This window comes from Mirounga leonina, unplaced genomic scaffold (assembly GCF_011800145.1).
Source record: "Mirounga leonina isolate KUSES-001 unplaced genomic scaffold, KU_Mleo_1.0 Mir_165, whole genome shotgun sequence".
Classification (NCBI taxonomy): Eukaryota; Metazoa; Chordata; class Mammalia; order Carnivora; family Phocidae; genus Mirounga; species Mirounga leonina.
The window spans coordinates 71,237,836-71,254,278 of NW_023270415.1; the positions used below are offsets into that span (position 1 = coordinate 71,237,836).

At 51.4% G+C, this 16,443-nt stretch overlaps 1 protein-coding gene across 5 annotated transcripts in view; it reads right to left on the reverse strand.

The window, feature by feature from the left end:
* Positions 1–16,443, reverse strand: part of CYRIB (CYFIP related Rac1 interactor B) — a 147,646-nt gene that overhangs the window by 129,257 nt on the left and 1,946 nt on the right. The gene's annotated exons all lie outside the window — the stretch shown is intronic.

A 16,443-nucleotide genomic window follows, 5' to 3' on the forward strand; every position in this document is an offset into this window, starting at 1 on the left:
TCTGGATACTACTGCGTTGGTTAAAAATTTCAAGCCTTGGGCAGTCCGCTTCTCTGAGTGGGAGGACAAAAGGCGGAGGCGGACACCTGAGGCGTCCTAGAAAATACACCCTAGTTCTTGCCAATAGTTGGTCCTCAGAAAATGGGTAAAGTTAGTTTCAGGTGCCCCTGCTCTATCCTCCACAAGTCAGGATACCAACACCTGCCATTTGCATCATTTTCTGGTTTATTAAACCCTTTTGCACATTCCCTCATTCATCATTCACTAAACACCTGTTTATATGTGAAGCACTTTGCTTACAGCTAGGAATGTGAAGAGTCATAAAACACAGCCCCTACTCTTTTGGATGCCTCTTCCTCTAGAAAGCCCCCCTTGGTCTTTCAGGATGAGTTTGATGTCTCCCACCCCATCATGGGCTCACAGTTCCATGTATCATCAATGTCCTTCAATCAAAACTCCCTGGCTTAGTGGAAATAGGGATTCTTGTACCTCATGCATCACTGTATTCCCAGGGCCTACGCCCCTGTGGCACACAGTGGGGGTAGAATGAACCCCTGGGGGTGTGAGGTAAGAATCTGGCATCAGTCACCCCCCCACCCCCTCCGCACTTCGTTTCTAGATCAGGAAGTTTGTCTCCAAGAGCAGGGATGCTGTGCCTCTTATCCCACTCTTTTCATACCAAATCCCACACTGACTTGACACCCCGGCCAGATTCTGGCTCTCCCTCTCCCCAGGAACCACAGAATCCCATCTGCCCTCCTGTGATCAATTTATTGTTGGGGATTCTACACCCTCTGTCTGGGCATTTTTTAAGATACAAGGAGACAGAGCCTGTGATTCAAAGAAAAAAAATGGATGCCTAATGATGGAATGTCAGGCACTCATTTATTCATTAAGCAAATATTTACTAAGCACCCACGCCAGGCTCTATCCTAGGGGCAGAAAGGCAGAGACAATGCAGGCCAAAATCACTGGCTGCCCTTGAAGGTCTGACCATGAAATGGTGTGATGCCAAGCGGTGTCCCTCTGGTGAATGAATGAGTGAATGGACTGCAGGTGATGTCAAGTGATCATGGCAGATGACGTCAGGAAGTAACCTGAGCTGAATCGGGGCACACGATCTGTTGTAGGGGGGCGAGCACGTAGTTATTCAACCCCAGGTCCCTCTGTAACCATCAGGGTACCCCTGCCTCCATGTATTCTCCTGTCCACCTCCACAGTGCAAGAGACATGGATAGGATGAGCCCCTTCTGGCCGCTGCTGGCTTCCTAATCGAAGTCAAGGATTTGTGTTTACTCAGGGTCTATAAACACGCACCCAAAAAAGGGCTTAAGAGAAAGCAGATGAAATGTGGGGAAAGACAAGCTAATAAAACCAGGGGAAGATGCTGTGAGTTTTCAACCATGGCCGTAATTAAAGAAGCCTGGCAGGGAGGAAGCTTGGAGGGCCAAGGCCCGTGGATGCGCACAGTGCCTACGTGTCCAGGGAACATGTAAACCATCACTTCCTGCAGAATTAATTGGTCCCCGGTGGGAGCTGCGTGCTAGGTTCCCCTGGACCAGGCAGCAAACGTGGCTTTCCCGCCCCACTCCTGCCACCAGGTGTCACACAGCCTGTCAAGACTGCATTTAAAAATCCGCGGACCGGCAGGTCAGTTGAGGACAACCTTCGGCAGGGGAACCTGTGTTCCTGATGAAGTGTGAGAAGCTGAGGCTGCCCTCTTCCAGAACATTCACTGTCACCTCGCCTCCCAAAGCATCTATCTCATGGGGTCGCTGCCCCAGACACCTAAGCAACATCTGTCCGCACACCATGTTCTTCCTCGGTCCAGGCAGGAACCTAGGGTGTGGAGAAGCACCTCTCTTCTCAAGTATGGACGAGAGTCTGGCCTGAATTTGAAAGCAAGGGGCCAAGATGGAGAGCAGCCCAGGAGCCCCAAGGATCCCCCCAGGAAGTGGAAGACTTCCCGGAGATCAAAGGGGGCAAATGATGGGTGATGCCCAGGGCTAGCCTTAAGGAAACCCTAAAGAACAAGTTTCCACAATTAAAGACAACAGAGGGGAGGGGATGAGTGAGGCCCAGAAAACAGTCGATGTCTTTGATTAAGCACTGATGAAACTCCCCATCACCGCTTTAATCTGGCTCTCCTCAGGGTTCCACTGGCTTCGCAATGTTTTCAAAGAAAACGATCTTGAATACACGTTATTCCCCAAGTCACCAGACAGAGACAGGGCCCTGCTGCCTCCCCCCGTCTTCAGAGCAGTTTCCCAGATGAGTCTTTAATGTCACATAATCACAGCCTTGGCTCTTCTCTGTCAAAGATGATCTTTCTCACCAGCTTTTACTCTCTCCAGGTCCAATTCCTTTATTAGAGTCTCAGTGTACCCGCAACTTCCTGCACTCGAAGCTGAAGCCAATCTCCTTGACCTGACACCAGCTCTCACAAAGCCAAGGCCCTGATAACACTGAAGCACTCTCGGAAAACTGACTTGGTTCTAATACCAGAGTGGACTCTATCGTGAGTCGACTCCAAGCATACCCGGATTCTGAGCCATTCTGAGTATGAATGATCGTGAGCACCACACACTGCAGGTCTGCTCCAAAGCTGAGCTGATCCACACATTCACACCTTGTAGTTCCTTGAATGCTGGCCTGCCTGCTTTTGCACATGCTGTTCCCTTTGTCTGAAATGCTATTCCTAGCACTGGACTTCAAAATTCAGTTCAAACTGTCGCCTTCTCTGTAAAGCTTTCCTCAGCCCCTCCAGCAGAGTTCACGTCAACGCATCCTGAGTGTGTGAGCGTGGCCAGGCACGGGGCTTGGCCAGATGTACAGAGAGGAGAAATTTCTAAATGTGGCTAGAGACCCGCTCAGGCTAGCGTCTCCAAATAACCTCTGGCTTGCAATTCTATTTTAAAAGTTTTACTGTGCAGTATTTAGGATGGACAAAAAATATATATATAAAGAATAATCAAACCATCTCTTGTACCCACCACCTAGCTTAAGGAATAAAATATAATGAATACAAAGTCCCCTGGGTACCCCACCGCAATCATAGTCATCTCCCCAATTCCCCAGAGGTAAGCACTATCCTGAATTGGGCATTTATTACTGCTATGCATTTCTTACCACATATGATTATACCCCCAAACAATGTGTATCATTGTTTTCCAAGTTTTAAATTTTTGACACCATTAACACTTTGCATATTAATACAATGATTTGTTTCTATGTCCATCCCCTCCCACGGTCCAGGACTCTGTGAGCGGTGCCTGCATCCTGCTAATCTCGGTCTCAGGGCACCTGCCCCAAATCCTGGCCCACAGTCATGCTGAATGCGTGCTTAGTGAAAGTGGGAGGGGAAGGAGAAGAAGAAGGAAAAGAAAACAGCAAGGACAGGGTTTTTGCTCACTGGACACCAAAAGGCTTCCCCATGGAGTCTATCTGCAGCACCACCTTCCGAAAAGCCTCCTGCCGTCTGTAGACTCCAAAGGCACAGGGACCCAAGTAAGACGGGTTTTGCTGTGAGGAGCAGAGCCCACAGTACTGTACCCAGCACACAGGAGGGGCTCTGGATGCGTTTGGTGAATGAGAGACCATGTCTACAGATAAGACAATGGAAAGCTTGGAACAAGACAGCATGGCTGATCTGGAGGAGATCCAACTTGGGGACCATCTAATAGAGAGGACAGTCCTCACTCATGGAGGACCCATGTCTTCCTTCGCTCAGCTCCACAGCAGAAGCCCCGGGCTACACACTAACTTGTCGCTCACTGCACAACAACCTCAGGTGGCTTCCAGGAACTTTGGAGGAAACCCAGAGGGGGTCATACAAATGAGAAGATGCTTAAACACACAAGGAGGGGGGGAGGGAACAGGGAGGGGAGGACAGGTTATGCGGCCACCATGAGAACAGGCTAATTTTGAGAGAATAAGCAATACAATCCTCCAGAATAAAGGAGAGATGAGGCCTTAGTAATGCTCTTTCCCTTAGTTATGCTGTGTCTCTGACTTTCCGAATTCCCTGTCGGCTTGAAGTGCATCTGTGAGGAGACCACTAAGTGGGGTTTAAGAGCAGCCGGGCTAAGAAATTAAGTTCCTACTCTGGTCCTGACCAGCTGTGCAGCCTTAGACAGATCACTCAACCTCTCTGGGCTCCAATTTTCTGAAAAAAGTATGTAATCATTCTGCCAACACTCTTGGAACAAGGCCTGCTGTGAGCCTGACCTGTGGACCTGAACCAGAAAAAGGCCCAACCTTAGGGCCTGGCGATGTTTAATGGAAAAGGCCACAGCATGAACACAAAGCACTGCACAGATGTGAACTGTTGTGATTAGACTTTATTTGCTGTCACATAAGCCACTTTCTGACTTTTTCCTCTTCTTTTTTTTTTTTTTTTTAAGATTCAAGACATAGTGTTTGGTCAATGCTAAGTAGAACAGAGAGCCAGGAAGCTCATCTTTAATTCAGTGCTGACAATACTCAGCTCAGCTCAAACTTGGCAAAAATGCTTTCTTCCAGCACATCTATTCATAGACGTCTGTTCCTAGAGTTAGCTCTCAATTATTCAGTCTAACAGAGGAATTGTCCCATGCTCTGAGAAAGGCATGCAGAAGGGCAGGAGGGAGGGGTCGGGGGGACAGGGAAGGAAGGGGGAGAGGAGAGCAGGGCAGACCTAAAAAAGACCCCTCTGCCCCCCCCCCGAAAACAGCAGGCCCTCTGGAAGGGTGCAAGGTGACAGTGCCTTCAGGGTAAGGTCATTAGGACAGGGACGAGGGGAGGTGACAAGCATATTGCCCAACCCACTGAGTAAGGAGTGCTTCATAGGGCCGCTCCACAGGTGAAGAGTGGGCGGCTCGGAGGAGCGAAGGGGCAGGCCAGAGACGGTGGCACAGCCGGGCTGTGTGCCCAGCAGCGGCCCCCTCAGGAGCCCCCAAAACCCAGACCCCAGGGAAGTGCAACCTTGGAGGGCCAGAGGCTTCACCTTTTTCCCAAGGACTCCACCTTGCACCGAACCTCCTATTTGCTGAGGTGAACGCCATCTCCCTACCAGGTGCTGACGGGGATTTGGGGGGAGGTTGCCGGGCACCCTGATGTCACCAGCTTTTCACTCTGTGCTCTGGTCCTTCGCTTTCTTCCCCCGACCCTGGACACTGCGGCGCGAGGACCGGGCGTGACTCAGCTCGGGACGCCCAGGGCCAGCCCAGCAAGCAGCGAGAGCTGCAGCTCTTCGCGCGCTCACCCCCAGCAGCACACCTGCCCCATCGCCACACCCCTTCCTCCACCAGCGGCTAGGGGCGCAGCCCAGGTGCCCGGCAGGAGGACAGGGGGCGACGGGAATGGGGAAAACGAGGGATGTTCGGGACCCTCAACAAACGCCTGTGTGAGATGCTCAACCACGTCTCCCTTTGTATCTAAACCCACATACACACACATATAAAGATCACGAACCTTGGGGTTTTAAATGAACCTTTAAAAAAAAAACACTCCCATTTCAATCTGCCGCCCAAGGCAGAAAATTAATTCGTACCCTTACTCATCAAATATCCATTTGACAGCTGTGCACATCTTTGGATGCTCAGTGCCTTCCTTAAAAAAGATGGCTAAGGAGTTTTTAACTAGACCCTCTCCCCAACGCAGGCAGAGATGACAAGTGGGCTGCATGACAGACACAGAACTTGAGAGGAAATGGCATTTTAAACACCATAGAGACTGTCTGGAAATTGGCAATCCCATCAACGGGGATAGCTCAGCCCCCCGCTGAGGCGCCTGGGGCTGCTCCTTCTGGGTTTCTCAGAAGGCTGCTTATCCTTGCCGAGCCCCCTATATGCTGCCAGAGCCCGGCAGCAGGTTCTGCAGAGCCACCCCGCTCCTCCCTGAGGTCAAGCAGAAGCCCCGGCGCTCTGGATGCGCAGGAGGAGGGGGCACCCACATGCCTGCACAGAAGCCTGCCTATGTTCCCCTGAGAAGGCGCTGGCCCACAGCTCCCGCATTCTGAACCACAAGCTCACTTCTGCCTTGGCCCTTCAGACACCGCGTCACCCAAACGGAAAACATCTTGCTATTCTTCATGGGCAACTGTCACTCACCTAACCTGTCCCTGAGAGTAACTTCCAGCGGACTGGACGAGAGGCGCTGGCCTTGTGGTGTCCCCAGATGCCCTTCACCCTCTCAGCTGCTAACCAGGACACGGGGTGCGGTGAGTCTTGAAAAGTCACAGGACTCTGACCCCGGGTTAGCTCCTTTATCAAAGGGTAACTGCGGCTCCTTCCTGACGGGTCTAGAAGGCTCTACTCAGGGCGGTCAGTGCCTTCAAGAACTACTCACGGTGTCTTTCTCCAACGGCCTTCCAGTCTATCATTAGGCCTGTTGGTATTTTAACCTCGGGCATGCCTGGGCCTCCGTTTTAGTGATTGTTCCGTTCTGTTGTACACTATTTATAAAGTGACCTAAGCATTGGTTTTTCTTTCTTTCCCTGCAAACAGTAGAGTTCTAGGCTTCTTAGAAGAAATAAGACAGGAACACAGAAGAGGGGAGGCAAGAAGGCTTCCTTCCAGCAAAAGTAGTATCATAACCACACTGCAGAAAATGCATAAAAGAGAGAAAGGAAATTTGTCCATATTCATATCCCCCTCTCACAGCCTCAGACGCCATCTTGGTGTGTATTTCCTTCCAACCTTTTTTCCTACAAATAACTGCTTTTCTCAGTTTCAATTTCCTCCCAGACTCTTGAGCCCTCATTTGAGTGGCCACAGGATAACTGATTCGAGTACTCGGTACATTTCAGACACTTAGGTTACTTCCCATTTATTGTGTTATTGTAAAAGGGGCTGAACGGACGATCTTTTTTTTTTTTAGATGTATTTATTTATTTGAGAGAGAGAAGGACAGAGAGGGTATGAGCAGGGGGAGGGCTGGGGGGGGGGGGGTAGAGAGAATCACAAGCAAACTCCCTGCCGAGCACAGAGCCCGCCTGATGCAGGGCTTGATCCCAGGACCCCGAGATCGTGACCTGAGCTAAAACCAAGAGTCAGACACTCAACCGACTGAGCCACCCAGATGCTCCCTAAGCTGATGATCTTTATGCAACATTCTGTCCATATCTTTAATTGCTCCTTTAGGAAAGCTTCCAAGAAATAGGTTCACTGGGTCACAGGTTACAAATATCTTCATGGCTCTTGACATAAATTGCCATGGTTTCCCAGAAGGGTCTTTGAAGGACCCGGCTGGCCACCAGCAAAAAGATACAGGTGCCTTCACGGGGCAGTGACACTGTTCACAGGCACCACAGGGTGGGGATAGGGGCACCCGCTGGGTTTCCTCTGCAGAGAGCTCTTATGGAACATTCCGGTCTCTGCACATCAGCTCACGCACTCTCAGGGGCTTTTCAACTCCCCCTTGTTGAGAGGGAGCTCCGAAATACCCATAAGAATAAGCTCCAAAGTGGAATCTAATACTCCCTCCCTCCGGCCCCAACAGCTACTTAATATGATGGGGAACAGAAGATCAGGTTCCTTTTCTTTCAGTTTTAAGTGTCCAAGGTCTTGAGATAAAGATCAGTTTACCTGAGAGAGGCAATTTCCAACCACATTCCTGGTCATGAAGGGAATTGCTGGCGGAAGGGGGGTGGGGACACTCCAAAGGTCATACCTTGTTATTCCTCATTTACTTCTGCAAGGGGGAGGTCTAGGGTAAAGTCACAAGTATGCAAATGCTGTTTTTCTACACTTCCCCTGCATTTCACCACTGAAACTTTGAGAAACTGCTGCTTGGGAAAGAGAAGGTCCCACTGGGAGGCAGCGCCTCGGTGAGTGGGGTCATCTCCCAAGGCTGGGGTTCCTTAAGGGCCCAGGAGCCCTTTCGAGCAACTCCAGATTGGGGCATTCGATCACATCCTCAAGATGGACAGTCATAAAGGTCCTACTCTAGGGGCTGCTGTGACCAGAGACTTCGCTTTTATTAAAAAAAAAAAAGAAGAGAGAGTCAGGCCTCACTAGACTGCGAGAGGCCGCCTCCGTCTGTCCACTGGGTCTGACACACAACACAGGACAGCTGGTCCTCCAAAAATTCTCTTCAAATTTAATCACACTCAAGCTGGAGAGACCCCTGGAATAATCACGCATACCTGCGTAATATACGTAGCCCCCCACCGGGTCAGGACCGCTGCACATTCTGAAGAGGTCCCCCACGCACCACAACATCAATGGAATCGTATCGCATCTTACTTTAACTCAGCCATATTCAACTCTACTCAAACGGCCAAACTTTTTTTTTTTTTTTTTTTTAGAAGTTTAAATAAGGGGTACCTGGTGGTGCAGTGGGTTAAGCATCCAACTCTTGGATCCGGCTCAGATCATGATCTCAGGGTCCTGAGATCGAGCCCCGCGTCGGGCTCCATGCTCAGCGGGGAGTCTGCTTGAGATTCTCTCTCTGCCTCTGCCCTTCCCCCCACTCACGCTCACACTCACTTTCTCTCTCTTTCTCTGTCTCTCTCAAATAAATGAATGAATCTTAAAAAATAATAAAAGCTTAAATAATGTGAAAGTGTATTTTGCCTGTTGTACTTAATTTGTATTTGTTTTATTTTTTGGATATTGTACTTGATTGTACATCATACACTACTGTTTATGCCATACATTTACTCCGACCTGTCCCTACACAGCATCACAGACATGAAATCACACGTACGCAAACTATCCCTCAGGGACAAATGGGGAGTCGGTCCGACCATTTTCACCCCACTGTGCCGACTTCTGAAAGTCATGATTAAGACGAGACTCTATGTAAGGTTTCCTCTCCTTCGGTGCTTTTAGGTCGTGAGGGATGTGTCGTCTTTTAGGTAGCAGCAGAGAATCAGTCTCAGATCACAACAGGAAACCAGGCCTCCCAGGCTGGCCAGCATGGGGTGGGGGGGTGGAGGGAGGGCCCCTGGCTTTATAACCTGCCTACCAAGGACAGGGGGTCTGGGCACAAAAACTTGCCCTCACATTGGGCCCCGAGCTGGCCGTGCAGCCCTCAGCTGGGCTTTCCCCTCCCTGGCCTGCTGCTCCCTCATTCTTTCAAAGAGTGTCCTGGATGATTTTCAAACCCCTGTGTGACTCTGGGCAACTCACATCACCTCTTTGGGCCTCCGCTGTCTGAACAGGTCCCACGCTGGAAGAGAATTAGCCCAAGTGGGATTCCCGGACAACACCCCCCTGTGTTGAGATGCTGACCTCCTCAGCACTGTGGGCAGGTGGCCCTGGGATCAGTCACCTCCAGCTAGGAGATGCATCCTCTTTTACTGCCCATCTCCCGACCCACGCCTTACAAATTCTCTTTCCTAGGTGAGCCATGGCCTGAAACAGCCTGGGAAGGATGGGACTAGGTGATCTTCAATGCCCTTTCCTTCTGAACACCAGCCACTCAGAGTTAGAAACAGACGGTACAGGGGTAAGAGATGACAGTACCTGGGGGTTCTCCAACTGGGTCTCTAACAGGGACCTCTGCACCAGAATCACCTGAGAGAGTTTGTTAACAATGTGGCTTCTTGGCCCTTCCACCCAGGAAGCTTAAGCACACCACATTACGTCAGATGAAAGGAGTACTGGGGAAGAGGGAACGCATGCGTAGAATGTTCTGGCAAGTTCACATATTGAAAATGGACGGGAGGGACCAGCAGAAGTATTAACACTATGTCACTTATTTTCTAGGCTACAACGATTAGGGTCCAAATACTGAGATTCTCCTTTCAAATTCAAACTCTGCCAAAGCATGAACCCACAGCACCTATCTCCCCCCCAAATCTTTCTCTTGTGGGGGTGTCCGCAGACCATGAGATATGCTGCAAATCCCAACACCAAATGCATCAAGGGGTATATTAATAGCGTGAGTCAGTTTCACACTGATTTTACCAAAAAACCTCACCACTCAAATTAGCCCAAGTCATACATCTACTTGTAGGAATACTCTATACGTTCTGACCTTCCTTGCCCGGCTGCTCGTAACAGGTGGTTTTGGTAACAGTGGTGGCCCAGATGCCTACCATGAAAACCACCCCATTCCAAAGCAGTATTGAGCAGCAAGAGAGGCTACTCTTTGTAGACAGCTCCCTTTGGAGATTTTTTGGAGTTATGGCTGAGGCTCACTTGAAAGAGGTAGTCAAAATAAGGGGTGGGCACTCAAGCTGGTGGGATACGTTTTCCTTCTAGCTCTGAGTTTTCTCAGCGTCCTCACCTGTGAGATGGGGATCCCATGACATGCCTCACACACTTTCTGTGACCGTAAGAAATAAAACATGCAGATACACATTGTCCATGCTCGACAGGGAGACCAAAACAAAACAAAACAAAATTACCAAACCCACCACATGATGCTCTTGGGAGCCTTATGATCCAGGAGGCTTTTGCCTGGGCCATGAAAGCCTGCACAAAGGGTTGGCAATGACTCCCCCTGCTATCCTGTCCCCAAACACAGCCAGAGAGCTTCTCCGGTTCCTGGGTGACAAGAATGGGCCTGGGAGGATGGGGGGCTGGGCCTGGGTTAGCCTAAGGAAACAAAGGCTCCCTTCTCAAGCTGCACAGGCCCTTAGGGACTTGTGTGGGTGGCAGTGGGCACCACACTGTGTATCCCCCGACACAGACTCATCACAGGGCCTACACACAGTAGGTGCTCGCTTGATTATAGTCACCGAATAGCAGGATGCAGCCTGTTCCTCCATTACGAACTGGACACTGATCGTGAAGGCACGCTCAGAAAGGACTGGAAAACGTCCCTCAGCTTTCATTCACAAGCCCGTGTGATCTTGGGCACACAGCCTGGCCTCTGGTGCCTCCGAGGCTCAGAGCAGTACCCGAAACCAGAGTTCAGGGGAGTAGGAGCAGACATTTTAGGATGTTATTGACCGAGTTTCACTTCCACATTGTCTTCTGCATTCGACTTCAACTCTGGTTTTGAGCAAAGCAGGGGCTGTGCAGAGACTCGCAGGAAAAGCCTCCGTTAGCAGCAGGCTCCTCTCCCTGAGCTCAGGCCCCCGAGGCTGCATGGACAGCGGCCTTCTGCTCCAGAGCACCTCTCAGCCGGCAGGCCCTGAGCCAGGCCCACTGAGACCTGTTCTGATGCAAGAGCTACAACAAGCTGCAAAAACAGGCACTGTGATACCAAGGGGTGGTGCAGCCTGCCAGAGTGCACGGCGAGGGAGCCGGGGGCGGCCCAAGACGCGGCCGCCGCAGCGCCCAGTTCTGCACTCTGCCGGCATCCTGGGTCAAGGGAGACCCCCCGAGGGGCCAACCACAGCGTGTGGTTTTGCGTAAAGCCCCCGCAGCAGTGTGATGTTATCTTAAAGAAACATCCGCCTCCCATCAGATTCATACCTTGTATCTCTGCCAAGAGGATGACCCTGGCCCTACACCTGCACTGGACAGATCAGTTCTCTGCTCACCTGGGACGAGGTCCTGGGGGAGGGGGACCTCTGGCGAGGGTTTCCACCAGGGGCTAGCTAGCAGCTCTCGTGCACACTGCCTCACTGAGTCCTTCCAACCAGCTTCAGCCCTGACAGCCCCGGCCCAGCAAGGTGAGGGACTGGCCCAAGGTCACACTGCCGCCGAGTGGCAGGGCTGGGGCTCCTGGAGCGCCACAGGGCGGCAGTGTCTGCTGAGTGGGCATTGGGCTTAGATTCCAAAGAGCTCCAAGTGGCCAGACTAAAGCCAGTCCCAGGAGGCTCTCCGAAGCAGATGAAGCCTCCTCCCGTCCTTGATTCCCCCACGTAGATACTCCCCACTGCACTCCCCACATCTGAGGATGCTGGGGCAGGGAGGGGCAAGCGGGCCAGCAGCCTCTGAGGGCAGTGAACTCCACGCTGTTGCTTTTCTTGCCTTGGGCTTTCTTTTTCACTGTGGCTTTAAGTGCTTAGTCCTCTGCTGAAGGAAGGTCACCAGCCCTGATACTGCTGAGCTGGGACAGGACACCCAGCTGGCCCCAGCCCCGGGTTGGGGGCTGCCTGGCACTGAGGACCATCCCAAGACACTCAAAGGCAGGCACCGTGGAGCCATGAGGAGAGGCCCGGTTAAGCCCCACTTTCCAGGCCTGATTTGGCCTCTTGCGCAAGATGTTTCTCCTTCTGGGTCCCAGTTCCCCCATCTGTTAAATTAAGAGTACTGGACGCCTAAACCCTGACACTCTGAACATGAGCTTCCTGCTCAATCCTTCCAGCCCAAACCACGTGTGAAGACCTGCTCTATGCTGCTTCCCTCCCCACCTCAACTGTTCTGGGGGTACAGGCCTTGTGATAAAGGAAGTGTGACAGGCCTTAGATAAAGGAAGGCTCTCTTCTTGCCACCCCTTCGTGTTCTCACTGGACTCTGTTCTAGGCCTCCATCTTTTTAATCGCATGTATTATGGGCATGGCTGCCTCTTCCTCTAACTGAACTATCAACTGCCTTCAGACCCTTGGGTGTCATATTCAGACTCATACCCGTATCCATCCAGGTCCTGAATGATGAGGGGAGTGGGGGTCTTCAGGCTCTCCCTACTCAAAGTGTGGTCCACGGACCAGAGCTTCCCATGGGAAAGCATAAATGCAGAACCTCAGCACATCCCCAGCCTCTGACTCAGAATCTGCAAAGGAACCCCCAAGTGATTTGGGGGCACACTCCAGTTTGGGGAGCACTGTTCCAAGATGCTCCCCAGCTCTGACTTGCCCCCACCCCACATCCCTTGCTTTGACCACCTAGAAGCGTTCCAACTTATGGGCCTTAGCAGGACTCACTAAAATGTAGCCCGTCATTAACCAAAAGAGATCTGTCTTAGGAACCTTCTAGAAGACTGCCACGGACTCCCACAAATAGGATCTGACATGTACAGGCCCTAGGGTGATTCCTGGCATGTGTTACCTGCTGGCTCCCCACCCCCACCCCCCGAGTCTCAAAGAAGCTCAAGCAGCTCTCGAAAATGCTGAGGTCCCTTACCCTTGGCTCTGTAGATTTGGCTACTGTCACCCTCCCCACCTGTCAGAACCTATAAATGCATGACTGCCCAGATGCCAACGTCCCCCAACAGAGACAAGCAGATCGGCGGGCCACCTGCCCCTCACGGGCCCTGTGTTCATGCTCAGAATATGCTCCTCTCTCATTCTCTACCCTTGACATTTATTCAACTTGGAAAGAAAAGAAAGTTTTCCAAAACACATTTCCCAGTTTTTTAATAAACCCTGCAATTCCTCTAATAGTTTCAGATCATCTTAAATATTTATTAAAATCACTCTCAGCCACACTTCTTTAAACAATTCTCCTCATTGACTTCGATTATTTATATATTTATGAACATGATGTCTCCTTCCCTCAGAGCAGATGGCAGCTAGTAAGTCTTTGGAAAGGAGAAAAAAAAATCAATGGGACAGAACGTAAACTCAGTGACTCCCTGATTTACTCTTCTTGACTAGCTCTGGTACAATTATCTTCCCATTCAGTGGAAGTGCCATATGATGGCCAGTCAACGACTGGTTTGGGGAAGCATGGAGCCTTGAACTGGAATCTTGGAAGAAGCTGTCAGCCCAGGACTCAGTTCCCAGGGGAATAGTAGCGGGACAGGACAATGGGGCAGGGGTGGGGATGGACAGAGCCCTGGGGAGGGGGAGAGAGGAACCCACACTGGCTGAGCACCTGCTATGCGCCGTGCACCGTGCTGGAAGGCACTGCACGGGACCTCAGAGTTGATCTTCACAACCCTCACGTTCAAGCTGAAGAAGACCCAGAGAGAGAGGACAAATCTTGCCCAAGGTCACAGAGCTAGTAAGCAGCAGAACCAGGATGTGTACCCAGGCAGTCTGGGCCCTAAGGCCAAGTGGACAAGGACGACAGGAAAATATAATTGCCCTTAACCTCATGCGTTCTTGGCTACAAAGTTACTATCTTTCTTTCAACCTGGTGAGGCCGGTCACTCCTTCTCAGACCGTCAAAAACTTCATTCCCAAGCAACGGGACCTTTGTCGATCTGAGAGTCTGAGGGACTCAGGTGTTGGTGTTAAAGCTGGAAGGCGTCCATGCAAAGGGGATGAGAACACAGGAAGTGAGTGCCATGAGCACCTCAAGAGTTAACTTTATGAGAGAGTGAAAAAAAAAAAAAAAAAAGACCTTTGCCCTCAGAAATGGATGAAAAACACCATCTTAATGATGTTTTCTTCATTGGGCCTTTATCAAGTGTCCCAGATAGGGAAGGTGAAAAAGAATAAAATCAGCCAGCCCCCCTCTCGCCTCAATTTACTTCTCTGGAGAAGCTCCAAGTCAAGTTAAAACAGAGACATGGGGCTGGCCTTTGAGAAGCTCCAGTTGAGGAAACGGATGATGATCACCATTTAGCAGGGGTCTCGGCTACGGGCGTCACATTACTGCATGAGCAGAACAACCCCACGCTGCACGGTCCCATTTTACAAATGAGAACACTGAGGCTCTGACCCTTGGTGACAGGCCGATGGGGCAGTAAGAAGCAAAGGTGAACGTGTGGATTTGGGTCTTGCCCTCTCACTCAGCAACCTGTGAGGTGGACCGGCTGGAGCGGGGATGATTCTGCCTGCTCACCGATGAGGAAAAGGGGGTCCCAGGAGTGGAGCGACCTCCCTAAGGCTGCCTGACCGACGTGTAGCTACGGTGGACCCATTTTAAATCTGATTTGTCACTAACTCAACACTGCCTCCACAGCACTTGCTGGAAGATGGATTCCCTGAAGACGGCCAAGTTCCAGGCTGCCGAAGCCACAGGATGGGGTCTCTTCAGACAAGGAGATGGCAGCAAAGCTCAGCACGAGGCCACGTGACACTGGCTTCCCTCTAGAGTCCCTCCTGTCACTGTCTCTGGATCCTGAAGTAGCGCTGTCAGAGAACGCGCTTCCAGAACAGGGAATCAAAATGCACTTGGGAAGAACTGCCAAAGAACAATCTCAAGGTCACTTACAGGCCAGTGCCCGGACCTTGAGGTGGAGACCAAATGTACCTCCGTAAAGAGCAAGGGGGAAACCATGTCTCTTTTGTTCGTCGGTCACAAAACGTGTACCGTGTAGACAAGCACATGCCAGACAGCCTGCCAGGTGCCCGGGGAAACACAAAGGCCATTCAGAAGGGAGCAGAGCCCACAGAGGAAAGGGAGAGCGCGCTGTGGATGGAAGACGGGCAAGGATGCTGAATCGGCCGCTTCCTGGCTGAGGGTCTGGGGCCAAGTCCTGCACCCTCGCCAAGTCTTGCAAAGTAAGAATCAAACCTCTCCTTCACCGGTAACCGTGACCAGTCCACGTCTTAAAAACGAATCTGCCCGTGTCCAAACGGCAGCATGCTGCAGCACATAGGGGCCTGTTATTGCCTCTCACAATACTAGGAGCACCCAGTCTCACCTCCTGCCCTCCGGATGTGAAAAAAGCCACAGCTCAGATCCTAAGAGAAGTGCACAGAAGCCTTTGGGAGCTGAGAAAGAAGGGCCAGCTGTAAAAGAAAGCGAAATTACTTGAAAATCTCCCAAAGTGAAGTGCAGAAACCCACACCGGGCCTTCACCTGAAGGCCACTTCCAAGTCCCCCTGTGCCTTAACCCACACTGGTCTCCTTCAGCACACGCACTGCTCCTCCCCATGCCAAAAGTCTGGCAAGGTCTGGAAAATGCAAATTCCAACGGGCCTCCCCAGGAAGAAAACTCGGGCCAGCTGACCTCTCCTGCATGCCCCACCAAGGAAGAAAACCACCTCTCCCCGGCTTCCTCCATGTTTACCAGGAACCCCCAAGTCTGGGAAAACAGCCCAGGTGTTAGCCCTGGCAACCCTCCTCGGACACTCATCTGGTGGTGGCAATCAAAATGATGCTTCCTTTTCCACAGAATGCAATCTTTCCAGAATAGGAGAGGCTCAAAGTCAGATTTTAAGCTCCTTTTCACAAGGAATCAATATTTTCACAAGATAATCCTCCTCGGGGGAGGGGATGGATTACACAGATCCCAGGTGGCAAAATGTGGCTCTCTGGGGATTGTGGAATGGATGTTACTGGGCACGGAAGCCAAAATGTAGACCCACCCCCACTCACTTCTCAAAATTCACGATCCAGCTCTTCATTTCACAAATATCTACCCAGAGCCTCCCATGTACCCAGGGACCCCTTCTAGGCAGTGGGGATGCAGAAATTAGAGGGGAGGCGACTGACAGTGACACTTCCCATTACGGCGCCCCCTCCAGGCCAGGAAGTCAACGCTCACTTTCTCTAGGCCCTACTCAAAGCACCCATTTTACAGACAGCCGTCCAAGACTCAGAGAGGGTAAGCGATTTGTCCAGGGTCACACACTAGTAAGGTGGCAGGGCCAGGAATTAAACAGAGGTGCAAAGTCCACGTGATACTCCCCAGCGGGGCCTCCTTCCCGCTCAACCCCTCCCCCATCGGCTCCATTTCTTGCAGCAGGGTGGGGATCAAAGCCTCCCCCCCCCCCCCCCCCCCCCC